Consider the following 21,474-nt stretch of genomic DNA (forward strand, 5'->3'; position numbering starts at 1 on the left):
GTGTGGCCTGCAGCCAGCGTGAGCGGCCAGCAGCCGGTGTGAGCTGCCAAAAGCCTCTGTGAGTGGCCATCCAGAGGCTGGCGACCGATCAGCCTCACCCGGGAAGAGTGCAATGATAATACCAACACGGGTCAGTGAAGTGACGTCCTCCACAACTAGACTGAAGAACAAAAGGACAGCAACTTGTCTGTTCCACTCCCCCAATTCTCCAATAAAATCTTAAAAAAAAAAAAGAAGGGAGGGGAGGAAGAAATAAAGGAGGAAGGAGGGAAGGACCTGATAAATTAGTTCATATTAAGATAATCATGATCCATAGAATTTAACACATTACTGTTCCCAGGAGCACATGCATTTTATTTTTATTTTTTTAATTTTTTAATTTTTAATTTTTTTATTGTTAGTTTCAGGTGTACAGAACAATGCAATAGTTATCCTTTTCACTTTCCCAAAGTAACAACCCCCTTCCCCCCATGTACCTCCCACCCCTGATATCATGCTTATCTATTACAATTCCATTGATTCCATTCCCACTCTCTACTCCACGTCCCGTGACTATATGTATATATAATTATAGTTGATATACATTATTATCCAGCATCAGCTTCAGAAATACAGTGTGGTGGTCAGGCCTCTACACTGACTATGAAGTGGTCTCCCCAATAGGACATGAGTCCATCTGGCACGCTAAGAAATATTTACAACATTATTGATTATATTCCTCAGACTGTCTTTTTCTATCCCTGAGGCCATATTGTAATTACCAATTTGTATTGTCTCATCCCTTCCCCTTCTCCTTCATCCCCACCCACTCCCAACTAACAACCCTCAGTTCTTCCTCTGTGTCTCTGAGACTATCTCTATCCACTTCTCCCATCCATTCAGTTCCTTAGAATCCACGTATAAGTGAGATCATATATTTGTCTTTCTCTGACTGACTTATTTCACTTAGCATAATGTTCTCTAGTTCCATCCATATTGTTGCAAATGGTACTATTTCCTTCTTCTTTATAGCTGAATAATACTCCATTGTGTAAATGTACCATAGTTTCTTAATCCAGTCATCTACCGATGGGAATTTTGGTTGTTTCCAAGTCTTAGCTATTGTGAATAACACTGCAATGAACATAGGGGTACATATATTTTTTCGGATTAATGTCTTGGGATTTTTTGGATAAATACCTAAGAGTGGGATTGCTGGGTCATAAGGTAGTTCCATTTCCAGATTTTTTTAGGTACCTCCATACTGATTTTTATAATGACTGTACCAGTCTGCAGTCCCACCAACAGTGCACCAGGGTTCCCTTTTCCCCGCAGCCTCGCCAGCATTTGTTGTTTGTTGATTTATTGATGATAGCCATTCTGACCGGGGTGAGGTGCTATCTCATTGTGGTTTTTATTTGCATTTCCCTAATGCTAAGTGATGTAGAACATTTTTTCCTATGGCTGTTGGCCATCTGTATGTCCTCTTTGGAGAAATGTCTCTTCATATCCTCTGCCCATTTTTTAATTGGGTTGTTTATTTTTTTTGGTGTTGAGTTGCATGAGCATTTTATATATTTGGGATATTAACCCCTTATCAGATATATCATTAACAAATATCTTCTCCCATTCAGTAGGCTTCCTTTTTGTTCTACTGATGGTTTCTTTTGTTGTGAAAAAACTTTTAAGTTTGATCTAGTCCCATAGGAGCACATGCATTTTAAAAGGTGACCAAAAAATCCATTTACACGTTAACCCAAAGAAATGAATCAGGCCCCTTAACAGGTAAATGGGGGATATGTCTGGGAGCCATGTAACCTGAGATTACCCAGCACCTTGCAACCCACAAGAGGAAGAATGGGTAGAACTTTGATAGCTGGAGAAAAAAGAGAAGTGATTCTAAAATCACTTTAGCACAATAAGGATACTTTACTAATCTCCACATCTCTAGAGCTTAGCATAGAGTGGGTGAGTGTTGGGAAAATGGAGCCGAGCCTAAGCATGGAAAGTTTAGGGAAGTACCTGGCCTGTTTGGAGAAGAGGTTTGGGATGCAGACAGCAAAAGCTGGAAACTACATCCGTTTGTTTATGTGTGTGTGTGTGTGTGTGTGTGTGTGTGTGTGTCGGTGGAGTGGTGTAGACAGCTACTATGAAGGACCTGGGAATTCAAATTCAGGAGCCAGAGGTTTCGCTAACCTAAGAAAGGACAGGATGAGGGTGATCGGGGGTGGGGTGGGGTGGGGGGAATTCCAAGCCCTTCCCTAATTCATACATCTTGTGCAAAGGATATGGGTAAGATAAGTATTCTCAGGTATTATGTATTTCCCCATGTGTAAGACGCACCCTTTTTCGAAAAATTTGGGGTCTAAAAACTGGGTGCCTCTTATATAGTGGTTGTAGGTTTTTTTTTACTTGCATTTCCCGCTTTTTTCGTGCTTGGTTTTGCGCTCATACACCACTGTTTTTAGACCCCAAATTTTTTGAAAACGGGTACATCTTATACATGGGGAAATACGGTATTTGTGGAATCGCCCATGGGTACATCTTTTTGGAAAGCAATATGGTACTAGAGGCCTGTAAAAACGTTAGCACCCTTTGATGAAGTCATTTTATTTCTGGGTCTGTATCCTGAAGCAATAATTCTAAATCCAGGAAAATTTTTGCACAAAGGCTCACACTGTTTACATATTTGCTTCTTCTTTTTCTGTGTATTTTTAATAATAATGTAAATGTATGTCTGTTCCTAAACTTTCGTCTATATTAGAATTGAGCTGTTATTAAAATGAAGTTTATAAAAAATTTGGTAACATGGAGATACTATGTTAAATGATAGTGGGAAAATGAAACAATTTATTATTATCACAACCTATGTTTAAAAAAACTATATAAGAAGACAGAAAAACTGAAAGCAATACAATGAAATATTAACAGCTATAAGAATATTAGTAATTTATTTTTTTACATTTATGCTCTTTTTCAAATTTATATACTGAACATGTATTGCCTTTTAATGGAAAGTATAATACATCCTTGCAAGGAAAACTCCTATAGCATTGACAGATTTGTATCACTGAAATCGGGTAATATACAACCTCTTCAAAGATATCCCAAGATTTTAAGTCCCTTCTAACATAGTTAGGTACTTCTGTTTCTGAGCACCTATATCAAATATTGAATTTTAAAAAATAGTAAAAAAATCATTATAATATCTATCTACAGAGTTATTGTGAGTCTCCAGTTATTCTGCATATTCTCTGCTAGAGGTCTCATGCTTATTCTAAGTGGTTCAAGAAATTACTTTACTATTCCTTTTAAATGATTTGATAAAGATTTTTATTAGATTTTTCTCCAGGCTACACAGCAGTCATAATTAACAAACCTAGCTGTCATTCAGGCCAGAATACATCCGTGTCAAAGGCCACAGAGTGTATTCGCAGGCAGGGCTGTGCTTATCTCCCTGAAAGCAAGATATTGTCAGGCGAGAGGGAGGCCTATAGATATTGCATTCTAGAGCACTGACATTGACCTACACCGTTTGACAGAAACATTAATAAACAGAGAGATCTGACACATTCTACTGAAATTTCTTTTCCCAAAGGTAGCTAGGGTTCAGGCCTTGAGAACTGTTGAAAAATTTGATATGCCTCATATCTATTGTTACTGTTTTCTTGTCACATAGAAAAGGCTAGATAGATGGCTTTTTCTCCTGGCCTTGCCAGTAAATTGGTTGTGTAGGACTGTGGTAGATAGATGAACATGTTATTCCTAAAGCTTTAGCGATTTCCCAGAGCTCAAGTTCTCATCAGCTTTAAACCTGCCCTCTTCTTTACCTGTTCTTTCGGTATCACTCACATTCTCCTACTCAGAAAAGTTCTACAGACATATACACAGTACTGTGGGAAGAAATGGATTTCACTGATTATAAACAAGAGTTTGTCCTAAGCTGCATTTTAGCAGTGCTAATATACCAAGAGGCGGCCACCAGTGCATTTCTTAGGAGCTAATTTTGCAGGGAACCACAAGATGGCTCTGTAGCCACAGCAAAGGTTTTGCTAAATCCCAGCAACTTTCCCTATTAAGGAATGTTTGACTTGTGGTAAGCACTCGCCAGACCTGTGTGTGGTGCTGTTGATGGTAACACTAACTGCTCCATCTTGGTTAAGTTTTAGAGGCAGCCGCGCTTTTCCCTTTTTCTTTAATGATTTCTTAATTTGTTACTAGGTGACTTGTGTGTGTTAACAAACAGGATACTAACACTACATAACAGCACATCTGTAAATAGATATTTTTTACACAGCTGTTTCAGGCACCGCTATATTTTTCTTATAAACTTTGTTTAAATGGGGGGAAAATAAGCTGTGCTTAAAATCACAGAAACAGTTTTGTCCTATAAATCCTTGAGAAGACATTTCTCATTGCAGTTTTCAAAATGGGTTGGTTTCTGCTATTAATAGGCAAGAAGCACACTGTTCCTTAGAGCTTGATTCAATTGGAAAGCACTTAATTCAAGGTCTCAAGGGCAAAGGCAATTTATGAGGGCTCAGGTAGTTCTCCGTTTTCACTTATGGAAAACAGTGTGTTCCTGAACAAACTAAGTGCAGTGTAGTGGTAACATAAGCAGTCATGTTTGTGTGGGTTGTTCTTGGCAAATTTACCTTCCCTTTAAGATGTGACATGAGATCTTTGACACATTCACTAGATCCAGGAGAGTTGCAGAATATGAAGCATGAGCTTTCAGACTGAGGGGCTGGGTGGTCATCTTTCCAAGTGGGTGTGACATGAGAAGTTCTGAAAGGACCCAGCATACCCTCTCCACCACCCTGCCCTGGCAATGCCTTCCAGCAAGGTCTTCAGAGCCAACTGAGAGAGATGGAAGCTGGGGGGACATTAGAATCACATCATTCAGATGCGTGGATTTATAGGTTAGGGTGGGGACAGACAGTAATGTTTGAAAGCTCCCTGTAGGTGATTATCATGTGCTGACAGGGTAAAAAATTATTGGGTCAGTGAACTAACTGGACAGAAGGTACTAAAATAGGAGATACACCTTTCACCCTCCACCTCTCTTAACCCTTTGACTGTACTTGGAGATTGTCCTATAGGGCCTTAGGTCCTCTGGAAGGCACAGAGAAGAGAGGATTTGTAATATTAATAGCAGCTTGGAGTCATTAGAGATAGGCAAGGTAATTTCTACAGGAAGTGTTGGATCCCAACCAGTCCTGAATGTGGGGCAAAGGAGAGATAGAAACAACGCAAACTGTCAGGATCCTCAATGTATCAGATGCCTGGATTTATGCTACTCGGTTGAATCTCACCACTGCCCTGCAAGGTGAGTTGCACCCCATTTACTGCAGATGAAGATATGTTGTCTCTTGGTGATTCTCTGCTTTGCTCAGAGTTGCATAAGAAGTAAGTAAAAAAGGTCTCTACACCACAGAAAGCAAGCCCAGGATGAAAGGAGGAGGAAGCCAGGAGAAACAGACAGGTAGGGCAACAGAAACTGGCACCAACCAGCAAAAGGGCGTCAGGCTTCAGCAACAACCAGCCTCTGTCTGCATGACTTGGAAGCAGCTTGATCCTGAAGACCAGCAACTCCCGCCATGCCTGGGGCCACACAGCACAGGTCCTCTTATCATGGTCCCTGTTTAACAGGTGAAGAGACTGAGGCTCAGAGAGGTTAAGCAACTCTCCCAAGGCCTTACAGGGAGAGTAGTAGGGCAGGGAGGTGGCCCTTGGCACCCGTTGTGTATGCTCATTCCCTCCGTTTCCTCTGGAACTTTTGCTTTGCAGCACACTCAGCATCCCTAATCTCCACGTCTCCACTTGAGGGCTACACCTGAAAACTACACTCTCTAAGAGGAGCACCTGCCCATCCTGTACCCCCATGACCACAGGGCCCAGAAGCATTCTGATCCTAAGCTGTTTTCCCCATCCTCCTTCAAATATCTCTGCTCACAACATCTGCCATTCAATTTTCTTTTTCATTTGCCTATGCCCTTGTGTACTGAGGCTCCTGCACTCTGGAAAGGCCCACGATGACAAACTGGCTCCCCAGCCTCCCTACGCCCTGCACCCCAGTGTCCAGTAGCCTGAGCCTTGATTCCACATCAGCCACACACAATATCCTGGACCTTCCTAACACCCTTTCTGACATCAACTCTGAAGATCTTAAACTCCAGTTCCCTGTCAGATCCTTTAAGCTGGTGATTCTCAAATTTTGGGACATATCAGAATCTCCCAGAAGGTGGTTAAACACAACTGGCTGGGCCTCACCCCCAAAGGTTCTGATTCAAGAGGTCTGGGATGGAGCCTTGGAAATTGCATTTCTGAGAAACAGCCGGGTGATGCTGATACATGGGGCCACACTCAAGAAGCTCTGCTTTGAGGCCTTCTCAGTCCTGGCCACATATTTGAATTGCCTGGAGAGCTTTATAAACCAGCTATGCCCAGGCTATACCCTAGGCTAATTAAAACAATCTAGAGAAGGGCACTCCTATTCTCTCAAAGCTCCCAGGTGATTCCTAGGTACAGCCAGCACAGAGATCTACTGCTCTAAGTATTTCCACCCACATCTGTTTCCTCAGTCCTTGCCTTGCTTGGCAAAACTGCAATCCTAGATCAGTCCAACTTTCTGCTGTTTCTGCTTCCAAACCTGGGCTGCTGAACAGGTACGATCACACAAATTCAGACCATTACAAGTACAGAGTTTTTGGTCTCCGCTGGGTACTCAGCACTGCTCAGCAGTTCTTTGACAGATCCCTTGTCAGCTCTTGCCAGGCCTCATGACAGCACTTTCTTCTCCAGGCTCCTCAGACCTTCCTCCTCAGTCTGATGTCTCCGCCAGGTAAGAGAACCTCTGAGCCTCAGTTGTCCTATGTGTCAGAGGGCAATAACAGCTACCCAGCAGAGGGTGTTCTAAGGGTTACAGAAAACGGCGTAGTGCCAGGTGTACGAGGAACCCACCTACAGTATCATTATTGTCAGGTTATGGTGGTTGTTGCTTATCCTCCATAAATGGTTCCACCACCAACCGCATAAATAGCCACGAACTCCTCAATTTCCTGTTTGCCTGCCTCCAAATTTTTATGAAAGTGGCAGAGGAAATATTATCTCTTCCTGTAATTTCTGCCTAGGTCTATCAAATATGAAGTGTTACTCTTCCAGAAAAATTCAGAAGTTGAGAAATGGCCCTCTATCCTTCTCTCTGCCTCCTCACTCACTTCTGCCCGAGGGTGAGTTTGAGAGAAGGAATGAGCACAGTGGGCCAGCCTGTTTCTTTCTGTCCTTGGAGTGGTCATCCCTGGAAGCCAAATATCTCCTCCTTAGCCATACCTGGTAAGTGGCTTTCTCTGGCACAGAATGTTGTGATCTGTAGCTTGACCTGTGCTGATGGGGAAGGTCATAATGCCTATTTTAGTGCTAGAGTCAGTGGAATGTGTGGGGTGGGGTGGGGTGCAGTGAGAAGAAAGGCCTTGGTCCCATATATAAGCTAAGCTTTCTTAGCACAATAAATCAGGTTGTTAGCTCTCTGGTTCCTTATTTCTCAGTTGGTTCCACATAGGGAGGAAAGGAGCGCAGGGCCGTGATTATCTTCCCCAGTTCCCATCACATCACATTTCCCCGTACACCTTCAAGCTAATTTTTCCATCTGTGCCTTAGATCCTATCCCCTCTCCCTTCCTCAGGGACAAAGTTCTATCAGTCATCCCTTCTCCTAAATGCATCTTCGTCCTCTCCCTTTCTGCAGGTTCCTCCTCTACAGGATTTATAGCTATATATACTACTTATATATAATATAAATGTCTTTAAAAGACATAATTTATATAACATATAATATAAATATTATAAATATATATAACTGTAAAATTTAAGTCTTTTCCCTGTTTGGAGAAAGAACCCCCAAACCAACTCATTCACTAGATGTGCCTCTTCTTCACTGTGGCCTGGCCATGCGTACATGCTGTCTACACTCACCCTCCCTGCTTCCTCACCTCCCATTCTCTCTTCAACCTGCATCCTGCATTCTGCCTGCAGTTTCAACCATTCGGCTGAAATTGTTCTCACTAAGGCCAATCCTGGCCTCCTTATAGCTAAATTCAATGCTCATTTTTCAGCGCTTATCCTACTTATCAAGTCTGCAGCACTTGACACTGTTGACCAAATCCATTTGCTTGATAGTTGATGTAATTTATTTCCTTTTCTGGTTTTCCTTTTGAAAACTACTTGACTGTCCCTTCTCCAACCCTTTTGAAGCCTCTTTTTCCTTTTGTGCCCTTTAAATGCAGGTCTTCCCTGACATAGGGTCTGTTCCCTCTGTTCCTACTCTTCAGCATTTCCTTACACAAGCACAGCCTCCCCATGGTCTGATACAGAGGACAGAACCCTCTAATTTCTCCTTCCTGGAGAGCTCTCCAGCCCCAAGACTACAGCTCTTGTTGCAGTGGACCACACTGCCTAGGTGTCCAGAAGCACCTCATCCAGAGTCTAAAGCTGACTTTGCCATCTTTAGCCCCCACCTTTGAACCCCAGCAAGAGAGAAAATGTTTCAGCACCTCCCCATCACCTACATCAATGTAGGATGGGACTGAGGTGTGACATGACATTCCATCGGATTAGCTGTTTGGGCTCTTCTTTTGCCACCCTCACTTGAGCTTTCATGCCCCAGGAAACAGATGTCTCTGTGGTTCACCCACAGGTTGAGCTTTTGGGCTTGTCCTGCTTTGCTGATGTGGTTTGCCCTGCACAGCCTGGCCTTTATCATGCAGCCTGAATGTTCAGTTTGTCATTATTTCCTCTATGAAGGCCTCCCATGGCTCCATCTGGGTGGGTTGGATGCCCCCTATAGTTTCCCCTAACACCACGTGTGTGGGTCTAACACACCACTTAAAGCATAGCATTGTAAATTGTGTTTCTTCCTCCCACGCCACACCCCATAAAGGCTGAGCTCCTTGAATTCCTTGGGGATTCTGTGTCTGACACAGAGCTTAGTACCAGATAAATGCTCAGCAAACATTTGGTATTGGAAATGATCAGGCTCCGCTCAAGGGGACTAAAGGCCAGATGGGAATATTGTATAACCCTGGTTGTGCAACTTAGCGGTTGGGTGGCCCTGGTCTTCATTTCTGTATCCATAAAATAGGACGGAAAATTTAAATGAGTGAGTTCTTGCTGAGCAATTAACTGGTGGCTAGCACTCAGTAAGCATTATTATTGATGGGGGGTGTAATCTGGATTCTGTGAATAAGGACCTATTTATCAGGCCACAGAGGGGAAGGGGGAAATGGCTGCTTCACTCTATGGGGAGGTTAGATGGGAGGGAGAGAAAAGGACCCAGAGAGAGCAGCCTAAGGTGAACTCTGGGAAAATGGGTGAATAACATATCTTTGTTTAATCAAGAACAGCAAAAGCTCTCATTTCTTCATCTCAATGCCATATTGGTGTGTGTGTGTGTGTGTGTGTGTAAATGGCACAGTATATACTCTTAGGCTTTTTTATAGCAGGAATTTGAGCATGAGACTATAAAAGGATATGGCTTATTATTTAACTACTTTAAATACTGAATTCGTTGTTTATAAATCAGAGATTACAATGCTTCTTTTATAGAGAAACCATGAGAATTAAGTTACGGTTTTAAAGATTTTTCTCAACCTCTTTTGAAAGATGTTGCATAAGGATAGAGCATCATAGTGATATTATCATGAGTAAGGCCTATAAGCCTCAAACTATGTATCTTGTTGAATTTTTAAACTACACTTTTAATTTTAATGTATTTGTTTTCAAATGAATTTTTTCCTGATAGCGATCATAAATGCCCACAGAACTCTAAAATATAATGAGCAATGATATAAATGGAAACTGAGTCAAGCCTTGAAACAAATGACAAGAAGTCATTACATGTGGCTCTGTTATAAAATAGATTAGAGACACAGGTATGTGGAAGTTATTTTATTTCATGTAATGATCACTTTGTGAATTATTTTTCAGATTAAAGACATTCCCAACAACAACAACAACAACAAAAGTCAAACTCTTTTCTGTCTTAGATTTACTAGACTACCTTTCAAAATACCCTATTATAATTGAGGCAAGTAGTACTGAAATTACTAAAGATGCAATTAACACACTTCCCTTTCCTTAATGGGATAATTATATCAAGATACATCAAGCTCTACTATCTTTTCCATGAGGCCAGATCACAGATTGGGTAATCTCCAGCATTCTATAAGGAGGGTTTATCTTATCTTACCTGGAGAGGTAGGATTTATGCAGCCAGGTGGTTCATCACTACCAGTAACTATCCCAGAAGGTTTCTTAGATGTGATTGAGTCTTAAACTCTGTCAGCTCTTCTTTTTACTCGCCAATGCTCAACAAAAGAGTAACATAGTGTTTCCAACTCCTTAGCACTCGTGGGTTCATTGGGGGACATTGATAATTGCCTTGGCTTCCTTCTCAAGTCATCAATTCATCCTTGCTGATGGAAAGGAAGATGACAACTGAATGTATATAGAGGAGTGACTTAAGTAAATGTACAAGGATGCAAGTAAATGAGAAAGATGGGGGGAGTTTAGGGAGAAGCTCTGTTTTAGCATGCGGGGCTGGAATTACATTCCAGGCAGCCAGTGTGGTTGACTAAAGCCACCTGCCCTGACCTGAGATTTGGCCCCTAATGGGTGTGTCACATGAGGGGAGACTAGGACGTCATAGGGCTTTGCTGTCATCAATAATGTTCGTGAACAGTGAACTTACTATCTAGGTTTGAGGGTCAATCCATAGAGGCATTTGGTGTTCATCTATTTACCCATTCACTCCATCAACATTCCTGACTAGCGTGTTACAGAAATTATCTAGCAAAAAAATTAAATTCAAACTCATTGGCTGCTCTGGATAAATTCCGACAATCTTTTTATTCTTTGGGCTTTAAGTTTATTTCCCTGCCACTATAGCTCTCACCCTCAAAACACTCAACCTGATTTTCCAAGATGATGACAGTGGGGTTGAAGATGCAAATAATGAGAACTCGGCTATGCTAGCTGACTAACTTGCATATTTGAAGATATAATATCACAGCCTCCAGTCTCTGATTAGTTTAATGAATCTAGCCTTTTGATGACTCTGAAGGAAAACATATTCCTGAGCACAAAGGATGGTCAGATTTTCATTACCTCCTGGAAGCTGGGTACCCATTGAGGAAGGCTGCATCCAACTGAAGAATTCACCAATGGAGAAAAACTTAAATGACCTGATACCATATTTGTCATCAAAGGCTCTAGAAAAAAAAATCTAATACATAGCCCCAACATCAAAATTAGTGCCCCAAAATTTACTAGCTCATTCCTGGCCTCTCTTAGAAAGGCCCTGAATAATAGGTAACTGGCACTAACCTCTTATTCTCCTACTTATTCAACTGTTGAAATAGACTTATATGGCTAGACTTGAACAAACTCAAAGTACAGATGTCATTAGTTCTAAGATGAAGGCCAATTTCCTAATTTTCTACAGAGAACTGTGTGGGTTTTATATCAGGAAAAAAAAGTAATTTTTAATGTAAAACACTGAATAATGTTTCCTGATATATCAAAGCAAACCAGACTATATCTGTATTACGTCAATAAAAAATATGAGTGCCTACTCCAAGAAACTTAAAATTAGCTCCCACCTTTTGTCAACTAGTAGCACCCGATAGAACTGTGGAGGTTTATGTGCCAGGAAAGCTGCATCAGATGTGTTGACCACGGGAGCTAAAGGGAGGAGAGTGGCACGCATACATGTGTCTGAGAAGGGTGTCAGCTAAGTGGAGACCAGCTCAGGTTTTCATACAAGGGCATATTGTAGGTTTTTCTTGTTGATTAATCAGAATATCAGTAGTGATTGAGCTTCCTAAGGCTTCAAAGCATGCAGTGACTCATTTGATCCTTCAATTCTGCTGGCGGGAACTCTCAGGCTGCCAGCTCTGGTCATAGGAATTATCCATTTGGTTTCTTCAGATATGGGAAGACTTTTCAAGCTTGGTAAGTCCTAGAAGATGGCATGGGCCCACCAGAATAGTGGTATTTTTCACTCTGGGGAGAATGGAGTTTTTGAAAACCACTGTGCTCTGAAGTGATCTTCTTCAGACTATGTGAAGGACAGGTCCTTTCATATACACAGAGTAACAGGTTATAATTTAGTGAGACCTGCCCATGTGCTAGCCACTATACTATGCACTTGACATGTATTCTCTCCCTTAACCCTCCCAGCAAACCTGTGAAACTGGTGTCATTATCTAGATTAACAGATGAGGAAACTGGGGTTTTGAGAAGCCAAGTGGCCAAATCAGTGATGTGCTGGCATACAAAAATACACCATAAAATAAGACAACCCTGATGTGCAGCGTTTGTGGATTTTCATGGTATAATTGTTCCTTTCTGGCCAGTTTCAAGGTACCAAGTGTTTATCAGTGACTCACAAAATTCATGCATATTTAACTATCAAGTTTCCCAAGTTGATGGAGCCAGCTCCAGCACAGCCCTGGCTGCCGCATGAAGGCGCTTCTGAATACTCTTTGGGCCCCACCACACTGTACTGCCCTTTACACAAACAGATGTGGGTTCAGTGAGGGCAAGGCCAGTATTTAGAGTAGTTCCCCTGGATGTAGGAACGAAAGCTTAGTGATTCACTAATTTATACAACAAACAGTTATTGTGTTTCTGCAGGTTCACCTGATAACCAAAGCCAACAGGATTTTATTTCCTAAGAAAGGATTTTGTCTCATATAAGAATGATGGATTTTGGGCCAGCCGAGTGGCGCGTTGGTTAAACGTTGGCTTGGGACACCAGCTCTGAGCAGCAGGGCCCTGGTTCGGATCCCACATGAAGGCCAGTGACGCTGTGCCTTCTACAGCTAAGACAGTGAACAACAGCTCGACCTGGAGCTGGGCTGCTGTGAGTCACCAGCGATTTCATAGGCTGCAGTGGGGCTGGCCGGCAGCTGGCATGTGCTTTCGTGAGCTACCGTGAGCCACATGAGCAGTCATCCAATGGCTGGCGATGAATCTGCCTCAGCCGGGAAGAGCGCAATAATAATGCCAACTTGGGCCAGTGAAGCGACGTCCTCTACAGCTAGATTGAAGAACAAAAAGACAGCAACTTGTCTGTTCCTCTTCCCTGATTCCCCAATGCTGTTCCCCTCCCCCAGTTCCCCAATAAAAATCTTTTAAAAAGAATGAATGATAGATTTTACTGCTTTATGGAGAGCACTCCACAGCCAGCTACAATGATACAGGTGGCTGCCAAGCACAGGGGAACAGAGGAGACTCACCAACAAGCCCTCTCTGTACTCTGTGCCTTTACCTCCTCCCATCCTGCCATCCATGTATTATTTTCTCCTTCACCGTGTTAGTGTCGTTTCCTAGTGTCAAAAGCTTATCCCTCCAGCCGACCCCATCTTCCTTGGCAGAACTCAGAGAATCAACCCTCTGAGCACCCAGCTCAGCATCTTGCACAAAGTACAGGCTCAAAAAATGTTTTTGGACCCATCAAAGTACAGGTACTTATTTCAACAGCACACTTCCAGTTTTAACAGTGCCCCAGATCGGTTTTGTGATGTTCTCAATTTTCTAGCTAAAAAGCATCATGCACAGAAAAATCTCCCTTCATTGTAATTAGCGGCAGATCACAGCATGCAGAGATCATCCTGGCCAGACAAAAGCTTGGGTCGAGGTGACTTCACCAGAGCTTGCAAGTCCCATGCCCAGACTGGCCCCAGGGCTCAGATGTCCTTCCCTAGGAACTACCCAATAGAGCAATAGTCAGTTCCCTGATTAAAGTCAAAGTATTCCTCATTGCAAAAGCAAGAAGCAGTGTTCTGGAACTTGGAAGAAGTCTGGTACAATGAGGACTGAAAAAGCTTGGGAGAGCTCTCTAGATCTTCTGCCAACTTCTAGATCTAATGAGCTTGGTGTCAAGGTAGGAGACCACTGTCAAAAAAACACAAGTGCCTGCAGCTGGTCTCTGTAGAGATCATCATAGAGATTCTGCTCCTGGATCAGAAGAGAGCCTGGGAAAAGTGATGCAAACCTTGACATTGACTCAAGCCCTGATGCCTCTCAGTTTCTGTGGCAGAACCCAGGTTGTGTGTTTATAGGGCTGATTTGTTTTGTATCTCATCTTACATAAAATATCACATCCCTTCTTCTGTTCAGATGACAAGGCTGAACCCATTTTGTTCTGCTGACAATATTCAGAGTAGTGGCCAGAAGTGCAAAGCTGAGAACATGGAAGCCAAAGGCTTTTCTCTCCACGAGACACTGTATTTGGGGAAAGTCAGTTAATCCCACAAACCAAGTGGGCTCTATCGCCAGGTACAAGTGATGGCACTTCCAGATAGAACCTGGCTTCAGGTCTGGTAATAGCTACTCTCTCCCCAGGTATTTTATTTGGCTCATAATGCAGCAGACAGAAATGTGAGAAAGACAGATATTGGGGTTGGCATTTACAAGGAGTCTCATGAGAATTTAGCAAATATAATGGAGAAAGTAGCTTTGAATCCTTAGGAAATATTCAAGGCAGAGCACATCAGGGCAAAGCAGAGCATTTGCTCTCCTACGTGACCTATTGTTAGCCCACCCTGATTCCAACAGAGAACTAGATTGGGTAAGAAGACATGTCAAATCTGGTACAAAGGAAAACACAGCTGGGATTCCATTATTTATCATGACTGTAACCCCCTGTCTAGGTCGGTATCCTGCTTGCCTCTGTCATGGAAGTAGCTAGGTGGGTGTCCTTCCGGAAACTTCTAATACTCTCTGGAGAACCTTCAGGCTGTCTCTCTAAACTTTTGTTATTCCACCTTTTCTTTTGTCAGTGTTTGGATCTCAGAGAGAAACAAATCATCAAGTATTATATTTCCCATTTATTTTATCCTCTCTGCTTTGAACTGAAAAGAACAAGTTCTGTGAAGAACTCGTCACCAAGCTCTTCCCACAATTTGGACTCACCTTAATAACATTAATGACAATGTAGACCAGCTGCTGCAAGGCGCATTTCTAAGAATAAGATATAACTCTGCTCCCTGGCGTAGGTTTCCAGGCCTGAAGTTTGTTTCTGGTACCTGTGTGTGGAAAGCTGCTACACCCCAGACCAGTGACTGCCACTTTCCCTGCCTGGTTCAGTGGCACCATGTTCCTAATGTATGCTCTGGGCAGATAACTGCCTTGTTATCAAGAAGAGGCTATTCCTGCAATAATGCTAATATCTAGTGTGCTGGGAGGAACCGTTTAGTCATTTCCTTGCAGCATCTCCTTTCACCTGCTGTTCTATTTTACAGTCCACTTACATCCTATTGCAATTGATAGACACATCAGCACGTTCTGCTGCAACCAGGCACATCAGCAATCTGGGAGGTGGGCTCCCAGAGGTCCCCGGCATGGTGCATTAGGCAGTGGGCCAGCAGGTTCACATCCAAGAAAACTCTCCATCTCATTAGTTTCTCCCTGTACAGAAAAAGCATGGTCATCTAGGTTATAGCAATTAGGGCAGAATTGCTTGCAATTGTGATGGGAGATGCACTAGATTTCAGAGACTTTAGACAATGCTGTTCTGTGAACTGAAGAGTTTTAAATCCGAGCTAATGCAGGGATGGGAAGTGAATTTATCCAGCCCAGAGGCTTTGGTTCTTGCTACCTTTTCTGAAGGAGAAGCTGAGAAATGCTTACAGGTGTCAGTATTAGATCATCAAGAATCTCAAGGAAGCTCTTCTCTTGGCTTAACAGTGAAACATAACACACTCCAGGAAACAGCAGAAAATGTACTTTGTTCTGCTATGAACTATGAATCCTAGTAGGAGATTTAAAAGTAGGATTTCGGTGCCGAGAAATCTTTTAAAAACTTTTTAAAAATGATTTATTTACTTACTTATTTTAAACTGGGGAATTGGGGGAGGGGAACAGTGTTGGGGAAGGGGACTAGCCAAGTTCTTGTTCTTCAATCTTAGTTGTGGAGGGCGCCAGTCGCCATCTGGCTGCTCATTGGCAGCTTGTGGCCTCTAAGCTCAAGGTGCTGTGTTACAATCTTAGTTGCGGGTGGGCATAGCCACCATCCCATGTGGGAGTTGAAACAGCAGCCTTGTTGTTAAGAGCGCACACTCTATCCACTGCCATCTGGGTGGCAGCTCAGCTCAAGGTGCAAGTTCAATCTTAGTTGCGGGTGGGCGTAGCCCACCATCGAACAGACAGTCTTGTTGTTAGGAGCATGTGCTCTCACCAGCTGAGCCATCCTGCCACCTCTTGGAAGCTCAGCAGCAGCTCAGTTCAGGTGCAGTGTCACTGGCCCATGTGGGAATCGAACCCACGGCCCTATTGCTCAGAGCTTGTGCTCTTAAACTAACTCTTAACCAACTGAGCCACTCAGCCGACCCCTGAGAAATCTTTTTATCTGTAAAGTTAAACTGAGCCTGAGACTGGTGCTGAAATTCCCATGGTGTCTGGGCATATGTATGTAGATGGGCAAGGGATAAATTGTTTCACAGGCTATTATTGATCCTACCATTCATCTGACTTTTAGTGGGTGATTCATTTCCTTAACTGAAAAGAAAAGAAAGCCAGGGAACCAAATGAGTAGATGGTGGAGTTAACTTTCATGAACACAATATTTGACTTCCATGAAAGTCACACTGAGAATCTGCTAAATTTCAGTCACTGTGCTGAAATTGGTTCTTAAAACCTCCTGGTTTATGGGTTGATGGTGGAAAGGTAGACAGATACTTAAATACATAATTTCAATAAAATGAGAAATATGATGGTGGCATGCATTGAAGGCTCTGTCAGCCTACAGCCTGGTCTAGGACTAGGCAGAGACTCCATGCTCTCAGGTGCTTTGTCCAGGTGAGTGGAGCCAGGTGTGGAGGCCTCTGGAACTGGACTCTAATCAGCTTTGAGATCTAGGACCTGGGGCTAGGTGAGAGAGTTCTGGAGAAATCTAGAGGGAGGGGTAGGAACTATTATTAGCTGTAGGTAAAGTAAACACATGCAGATAAGACACCCACTGTGCTACAGTGAGCCTGTCTTCTTCCTGATAGGAGCTTCCAAACTTGAGGATACAAGTGAACAGTTGAGAACAGTTTACCCCCAAACAGAATTTTAGAAGCAGTTTGCCTTTGAGCTTTAGAAAAATAAGCAGGGCTGCCTGGGTTCCCTCTTCTTCCTTCTTCCTTCCATGCCTCAGGGCAGGCTGTGTGTAGGCTGCTTGGTGGGGTCTGGGCACCCTCTGTATGAGATGGTTGTCCCGGTCCAGGCTTGGCTTCCTTCTGTTTTCTCTCAGGATGCCTTTCCTGCAAAAAACAGCTCCTGGGATGTAAACTTCACCCCAGGAAGGCCTAAGGAAAAGGCCTGTGCCAAGGTGTGGCAGTGCCTGGGTTTCAGACTTGACTCACTGCACAGGGCTGCAAAGCACAGCTGAACTGTCAATGAGCAGAGGTCTGCTTTCTGCTTATTCCTTCCCCTCAATCTCCAAATCCAATTGATTATTGATATTCTCCATTCTCCTCTGTACTACTTCTTGTTTGTCTGGGTGATGGGCATGCTGGTGCCCATGTGCCCTTCCCAGAGTATGTTGATTTCTGTTCAAGTTTCTGCCCTTCCACCCAGCAGGCCAGGTGATTCAGGGAAAGCTGGCCTAATTGACCAAGGGTCAGCAAATACTTCTTGCCTGGGACTGGACAGTTACCTGGCCATAAGCATTTGTTCAGGAATGGCCAACACAACTCAAGGGAAGTTTTCTCAGGCACTTGAGGGAAAGAATTGGCCTTGCTCTTAAGAGTCACACACACACACACACACACACACACACACACACACACACACACACACACACACACACGAGTGAGCCCCAGGAAGGATGTTCATTCTCCCTGGAGATGTGGCTAGGGGGTGAGGCCTAAACCCACTCCAGCCTCCCAGCTGCCCAGGATCCCAGCTTCGTAAGGACCCAGTGAAGCTGCACAGGAGAGCAGAGCCAGGAGAGCCCACAGGGTGGAACCAAGCATGCACCACCAGCTGCACTTTCCCTGATGTGGGCCAATAAAACCCAGTTATTATTTAGGCTGAGTCTAGCAGGCAAGAAACATAAGTTTCTTGCCCCTACAACATTCTATCAGGAGTCATTTTTTTCTCACTGAGCCTGCAGAAGCTTCATCTGCAGTGTTACCATCCTGACCTACCTGAATCAGCCTAGCTGTGTGCACTCTCCACACATGGCCAGGGGGAGGTGCCAACATGCACACCTGACCTGCCCCTCCCCTTTCTGAAGCCTCCCTTTCCCACCCATAAGAGTGAAGGTGGTTCCAATCTGTCCCCCACCTTCAGCACCATCTGCCACCACCCAGCTAACCCCCAGGAAGGGTTGGGATGAAAGGCTGCATGTTCACCCACTGCTCTTCCTGGAATCCTGTCTGCACTCCACTACTTGGGTGACCAACTGTCCCAGCTTTAACTGGGCTGAGAGCATTGCCTGGACAACAGCCTCTCAGTGCAAACACCCAAAAGGCCTCAGATGACTTGGTTGCCCTAACTCTATGTCCCTCAGACTCCTATCACAAAGTTGACTTTTGTGTCCCCTCTTCCATGTAGCTTAGACAGTGGCCCACCAAACATTCAAATGCATGTCTTTCTGATGCCAAAGTCCTGCTCTTTCATGTGGCTTCTTAGCAACTGCCTGGCCTAGCTCTGAGAGCAGTAAGAATGAAAGACGATTCTGGAAATAAATATGTTTAGAAAGTCTTATACATTGGAAGGTGTTCAAAACTCCCTATCATGGACTTAATTGTAGTCTTGCTCAAAATATGAGCATGGTTTTCACCATATTGTTAAATGCATCCATTTTCTGTGTGCTAAGGAAAAATTACAACTGGCAAGAGACCAATGTGGATGATTCTCTGATTTATATACAGACTACTCTGTGGTCAGTTGGAAGCAGTGGTCTACTCCATTGCTATTATGGAGTTCTAAAATTCCATAATCAGCAGAATGGTCATGTCATGTTAGCAAGTTCTGTTGGCACACCCAATGTGGTACAGATGAGGATGTCTGATGTCTGGGGTACAGGGCTATTACAAAATGCCTGAGCTCTTGGTCGAGAAAATATAAGAACATAAATTACATGTTGCTTTACACAGAAATGGCATGTTAAACATTTAATAACTACACAACCCTTCTTACTTCTTCCATTACATTGTGAGGAGAACATTCTGGCTTCCTGGTGAGCCACTGTCTACTCCGGGATGGACTGGAGATTTGTTTGTCCCATTCCTCCAAACTGATCTGAAAATAGTAAAGGTCGTCAATAGTGATTGATTAATTTCAATAACATAAATAATGGTTGTAATTGCAATTGAAAGAGAATGCTTTCCTCTCTGATTAATCTGACCCTCCGGGCCACTATTAACACAAGCACATTAGAATGCTAGTCAGGAAATAAATGCAGAGCTTAGCTGTCTGCTGCTCTCCATTCCATTTCCAACCCTTTTATTTTTTGCATTGTAACCTGGAACATCCCTCTATCAAATAGGAAACATCACACTTCATCTTCGAAGCTGACTCCTCTGTTGGAGCTATTACCACCAGAGAAACATCTGGTTGGTACCTTAAACCTTGCTCTTGGTGATTTTAAAGCTTTGTGTGACCATCAGTGGGTGGGTGAGTTGGCTAAGTGGCTGGATGGTTATTCCAATTTTACTAGGTAGATACACAGAGAGGTTATCCCCAACCAGCCAGAAGGCTGGAGGCAATAACAGAAGCAAGCATGTCCCTTCATATCCTACATCCCAGCTGTCTCTTCAATAAACTATTGCGAGAACTCCATGGCCACCTCTTCTGCTGACTGACCCTGCTGTCCCTTCTTCTGGGTCATCCTCAGGGTTCCTGAACCACTGAGTGCCTCTTCTCACCCTCTCCACCTGTCACACCCAAGCCTGCAGAGCCAGTGTTTTTTGATCAGCTATTTGAATCTCTTCAAGTTCCTTTTCCTGTTACAGTGGGTAGGTCTTAAGGTTTGGGACAGAGTCCAGGGGACTGACCTGGGGAGCCAGCCAAGTTTCTTTGCCTGTGGTCCTGCTTAGAAACACGGTCACTCTGTCCCTGCTCCCCATGAAAGCTGGGCCAAAGTGCATTCACAATAGAGACAGAAAACAGGCAAATGTGTGCAGGAAAGACCTGCTACCTAAGTGCCCTCACATCTCCTCTCTCCCGGCTCCCTCACAAAGCCTGTTCCCAAAGTTTTCCTTCATAGGAAACTGACAGTTGTACTGTACTCCAGGTAGTAGCTGCAATTTAAAAGGAGTCCAAGTTGTTTTTCTATTTATTTTTTTGCAAGTACCCAATAAATGTAAGCTTTTATTATTATTTTTTTAAATCTATTTTTATTGAGGTATAATTGACGTATAACATTATATTAGTTTCAGGTGAAAAAAGAGTCCAAGTCTTAAGCTAAAGAAATATTGGGTTGTTGGAAAAGTCATGATGTGTTTTTTCTATGTTTTTCATTGCAAAAATGCGACATGACTTTTCCGACAACTCAATATATCTCTCAATGAGAACATTCTGAACCTCATAAGGAAGAAAGGGTCATGGAAAAGAGAAAGGCAGGAGTCCTATTATGAATGTGGAGGAGCACATTGACCGCTATGGGATGGTTGACAGGCAGGGCCAGGGGAACATCAGCCCTGAGAAACATTTTGGCTTTCAAGCATCTCTGAAATCCCATACCCAAATAGACCCTTATCCTAGAAATTATTTTCCAGGATCTTAAAGCACTCTCTGCATAGATGAACTGTTGAAACGAGTTCTTCAGTCCAACATGCCTAAAGTGTCTTCACTTGAGTCCCAGGAGAATTGGGAATTTGTGGTTTCTTAATCTGTTTACAGAAAACTGAGGCCTCCAGATTCACTCTGTAAAATAATGTAGAGATCACTTGAAAAAGAAAAGATCTTACTTTTACCCAGACAATTGTCTTTATGTGTTTTCAGTAATATTGTGTCTATGTCTAAGCCCTCTAAATTTTTATCTACAAATGGTCAATAGAAATTCCCTTTTGATAATTTGTTCACAGTTTAGCAGCTTATACATTACGGTACCAACTAGCTTGCAGAAGATTCAGATCTTATTGGATTTTAGAGAGTCGGAGAGAACTTTCTAGAGCTGTGACAGTTATGCAGGTGTTGCAAAACAGCAGGCTTTGGAAAGGTCTTACCAGGAGGTAGGTGGCAGGTGGTGTTAGCTCTCCAACAGCCTGGTGAGAATCCTTTTTTTTTTAAGAATTTTTTTTATTGGGGAATTGGGGGATGGGAACAGCGCTGGGGAATTGGGGGAAGGGGAACAGACAAGTTGCTGTCCTTTTGTTCTTTAGTCTAGTTGTGGAGGACGATGCTTCACTGGCCCAAGTTGGCACCATCATTGCGCTCTTCCCAGGTGAGGCAGATCAGTCGCCGGCCTCTGGAAAGCCGCTCACTGCAGCTGCTGGCCACT

At 43.3% G+C, this 21,474-nt stretch overlaps 1 pseudogene; it reads left to right on the top strand.

The window, feature by feature from the left end:
* LOC109386615 (26S protease regulatory subunit 4-like) overlaps positions 1 to 21,474 on the top strand; it is a 100,432-nt pseudogene that overhangs the window by 66,458 nt on the left and 12,500 nt on the right.

The sequence above is a fragment of the Hipposideros armiger genome, unplaced genomic scaffold (assembly GCF_001890085.2).
Source record: "Hipposideros armiger isolate ML-2016 unplaced genomic scaffold, ASM189008v1 scaffold_136, whole genome shotgun sequence".
NCBI lineage: Eukaryota > Metazoa > Chordata > Mammalia > Chiroptera > Hipposideridae > Hipposideros > Hipposideros armiger.